The sequence below is a fragment of the Halyomorpha halys genome, unplaced genomic scaffold (genome assembly GCF_000696795.3).
Source record: "Halyomorpha halys isolate HHAL.00 unplaced genomic scaffold, Hhal_1.1 Scaffold139.1, whole genome shotgun sequence".
In the NCBI taxonomy this organism is placed as follows: Eukaryota; Metazoa; Arthropoda; class Insecta; order Hemiptera; family Pentatomidae; genus Halyomorpha; species Halyomorpha halys.
This window is the reverse complement of record NW_027109183.1, coordinates 487,432-492,142: the sequence shown is the minus strand read 5'-3', so window position 1 is coordinate 492,142 and position 4,711 is coordinate 487,432. Positions and strand designations below refer to the sequence as shown.

The window sequence follows — 4,711 nt, the reverse complement described above, 5'->3', positions numbered from 1 at the left end:
TATATGATTGTGTAAACTATAAATAACCGTACGTCACTATAAATGAATGATATAATTGAATACGGCCTTTGCATCGTGTCACAGATTATATTATTTCTGTATTTATGTATTCGACGAAAACTCTTGTTGTAACTGAATTATTTAATTTTAGGACTAGAACTAATATGAAGAAGACCCTTTATCATCACTTTTCATAGAAACAAAAAGTCCTTCTATCAAGTTGTCGAACTTTATGTTGGTGATATTCCATTTGCTCTACGCTCACTCACTCATTTAAAAGTTGATGTTTACTCAAGATTTACAATCTACAATGGAATAATACCTTGAATTTTATATCGTACCCCTTTGATTAAGATATTACAAATATGTATTTGAAAAAAATGGTTTGCAACCACAGTATTTATATTTTTTTGTTTACCTCTTGCTCAAACTGTACTGAAAGAGATAAATGCTTTGTTATCATTGAAGATTTAATATCCGTGCCAATATAAAAACCTAGATACTGCACCAATTAACTTTATGACGTAAATTAATTATTTTAACAAAATTTTAATGGTGGGGTCTTTCTTTTTTTTCTTTTTGATCTTAAGAATGTGTTTCCCCTGCCTCTAGTCCTGCTGATGCCTCCCTTCCAGACTGGTTAATAAATGCTCTTCTTCTAAGGATTTTTTGCATGCAAATGACACCTCGGCCATTCTTCTACTCCGCTCCATTAGCCATGGAAGAAGCAGATCCTCCAGCGACAGCTACTTAAGGACACCCTGTTCCTACACGCAATCAAGGACCCCTCCTCAGGCTCGTTATCAAGGTCTCACCCGATCAAAGGTGTGGCTTATCCATTAGGGCTGCATCCTCCAGCCTCGAAATTAGGATCTCCCTTTGAGGGCCTTTCTCCGTCTTTGATGATCCGCGCTCTCATTTCCTTTCATCTGCCCTGTCAATAAAGCTGTTGACGACTCGATGAACTTCTAACTCCCTCCTTTGTATCTAACTTTCTTTTATATAGATTGCTCTGATGTATTTTTGAAATTTTAATTTTTTTCGAATTAAAGGTCTACCAGGGACTATCATCCGTAAGTTGGTTTAATTTAGTTTAGTCCATTAAAGTTGATTTAATATCTCGCATCATAAATGAATAATTCTGCAGTGAACTGATATCTATGACATAACTATTATTAATACCATCTATAACTATTTCTCATAAAACCTAGATAATTTTTTTCTTTTGTTCTCTATTTCAATAATCCTGAATGAGAGTAGTTCAGTGGTTTTACGTACATGATGCTCTCGAGAGCATAGTGCCTTGTTAGAAAAATATTGGTTCTCATACATTTGTATAACATATTTAAACATACATAAATTACTATCACTAAGCATCATGAATAACATTGGTAAAATTAAAGGTCATTGGGCTAAAAATAGTGTGACTTTAAAAAAATACAAGCTTTTTTTGTTTTGTTTTTTTATACAAAATATGCTGAGGCAGAGAGAGGTCAGGACATAACATATATAGCTGTGTGTCTTATTGACTTAGCTTTGTCCGGTTTAAGCAGTTTACTGTTGATGTTATTACAAGTTTACAGATATTATTAAACAATTACTTAAATACAAAATAATTTATTCTGTGGTAGAAAAATATTGAAAATGGGACCAATATTTAAATAATATTTGAATAGGTGACAATAGGAATTGTATTAATAATATTCATTATGGAATGGGTGCAAAGGACTATTTTGGTAACATCCTAATTTTGATAATTGTATCTGTTGGTTTCTAATTCACTCATATTTAATTTACATTCTAATGAGCTATTTAACATGTATTTCGGCTTGAATTGACCAATTTCAGTTTTTATGTTATTTTCATAAATGTTTGTCGCTGACTTCAGAAATTAGAGTTGTAAAAATAAAAGATTTTTGAGTGGGTCAAGTTACCTATTTGAAATTCCCTTTTCCTATCAAAAATTTCCTACTAAAATTAAGAATTGTAATTATTTTATCACTATTAATTTTTTTTAATTATTGGGTCACTCTTGTTATTATTTAAATTTTTTCGTTTACTTTTAATAAATAATTCGAAAACTAATACTTATTGTGTAGATTGTATGATTATCCTTCAATAAAAACAATAATGTTAAAAAAAAAAGTATTAGAATAATTATCTTGGTTTTGATAGAATGGAAGCTACTTTTTTTTCAAACATACACCATTTATAAACTGGGGATGATTATTTTTTTATAAATATACATATAGCTCACTAATTGTATTTACTTTTTTTAATAATTCCTTCTTAAAGTTGAATATTTTTCTGTATCTATTTTTTTACAAAAGAACTTCCATTCCTTATGAATACCTTCGAATCCATATGAATGATTGGCTATTGACGAATAAAATATCCCACGGTAGGAGATTTACATTTAGTGTATTCTTAGGATATAAATGTCCTTATTTTGCGTACTGAGGAAGGGAAAATACTTTTCAAAATGATCAGAAACGAATTACCAAACGTCATAAAGGCCCCTTCCTTTCGTGAAAATAATAAAGGCAATACAAGAGATCCCTAAGAGGGGTAAGTACCCTGTCATATTATGCCAAAGTCTCCTTATAATGAGATGATGGCGTAATGAGATTGTACCGGCTCCTATTTGCGATTACTTCCTTCTTTCTTGGGGGGTGTCCAATTCAATACGGAGATGGGGAAAGGAGGTTCACAATTCAATAACCCTTAATATTTGGAACCCGACGTTCGGAGCTCTTATGCCCTAATCTCACTCCAGGTCTGGGATAGACCCGCGCCCTCGAACTATAAAAAAGAAGACCCTCTCCCATGCCCAACCCTTTTTACGCAGATATTTTTTCTTTTGTACGGACATTTGGGAAAAGAATATTATTTCGCTCTTATCTATTTATTCTATTCAAACTTTAATTTTTTTTTTATTAATATAGACTATTTGTGGTAAATTAATTAAGAGTTGACATTTGAAGTGATAAAGCACTAATAAACTAATATTCATTTCTTATTATATATAATAAAAAAGGAATTCAATAATTATTCAAGATAATTAATACAATATGCCACAAATTAAGGGCATTAAATATTAGCGTTCCTTTAATTCGTGCAATATACACCGAAATAAAAGAAAAAAAACACCAAAATGGGAAAAATGAACAAAAATGTAAATAATAACAATAGTAATTAAAAGAAAAAAAATTAAACAATAAAGAAATATACAACTAAAGAAAATACTATCATGATTTGTAAAAATAAAAATATAAATCTATATTAAAAATATAATTATCTAAAAAAACGTATATACAAGATAAAAAAAAATAAATTTAAGTAATAATAAAATAAATACACATTCACACCTATGTACAATATTTACATTCTGCTAGGGGAGCTGAGTCTTTCCACCTCCCTATGGAAGGCAAAGCAAGGGCTTCAAGCGATCCCAGCACTCCTCTCTCAGCTGCGTCACTGGTATTAAGAGCCAGTGGAGACTGAGAGAGCGCTTGAGCCACCTACACTCATGATGTGATTGATATTATTTGAATTTTAATTTGGATCCTGAAGAACAACAAATTTAAATTTAAGCAGACAATTGACTACCCTAATGGTACTGTTATAGTTGATGATATATAGGATCTTTATGAAGAAATATTAGTCTTATAAAACAAATCCGTTGCCATTAGAAAAAAACTCAAATTTACTTATAAATAATGATAAGCTGAAGAAGCTCAATACCATTGGGGTGACTGAATTGAATTTATATTTTTATGGACAATTATTTTTCTTACTACATACTTCGGTTAGTTGATTCCTCCATTCTCAAATATTTTATAAATATAACCTTGTTGCCATTATTATTTATTGCCCACGAAGGCCAGATTTTAAAATTTACATTAAGTAAATATTGTTTTTAAGTGGGTAACTTGAAATTTGTTTTTTTTATTTTCCCTGTCTCTGCACTCATCGCCATCCACTTATGCAGACGATCTTGCCATTTTCTCTTTTGCAGAGACTATTCTGAAAACGCCGAGGTACTTTAGATAAGAATAAGAATAAATGAAGTCTGTATTTTTGTACTCGGGCAATTTCGTTCTATACTACAGAAAGTTTTGAGTAGGCGATGTTACTAAAAAGATATCAAAGTTGAATTTACTACGCGTTAAAAAAAAAAAAATAATCACTAGAAAAAATAAACCGAAGCCTCTCAATGTTAATGTTAAATTACTTAATTAGTACACAATTGTATGGCTTATGAAACAATCTTCATCTACAGATTTAATTGGAAATTGGAATTGTCTGGAACATCTTAAATGGATATAAATAACACCACGGTAAATTTTTTAAAAATAATTATTAATGAATTCCTGTCCGCAGTAAAGATATGATATGGAAGAAGCCATAGAATTTGATTAAACCTGCGATTATTGATAGTTAATTATTATTATTTACATATTACTTATCAAATATAAAATTAATTTAGATAACCAATTTACGTTGGTTGGAAATTTAGCAATACCCTAACTCAGATCTGTATTGCCCTAAATGTATGTCTCAATTTATGATTATTCAAATTTTGTGTGCGAAATTACGTTACGCATTATCAACTTTAGTTAAATAAATAAAATTATCAATTTACTAAATAATTCAAAAACACTATCCAAAATTATAGTCTCAAAACATTTATTTCATTCACACGTCCAAC

At 30.1% G+C, this 4,711-nt stretch overlaps 1 protein-coding gene across 1 annotated transcript in view; it reads left to right on the top strand.

The window, feature by feature from the left end:
* Positions 1-4,711, top strand: part of LOC112210031 (uncharacterized) — a gene marked incomplete in the record, with an annotated part of 706,770 nt that overhangs the window by 222,663 nt on the left and 479,396 nt on the right.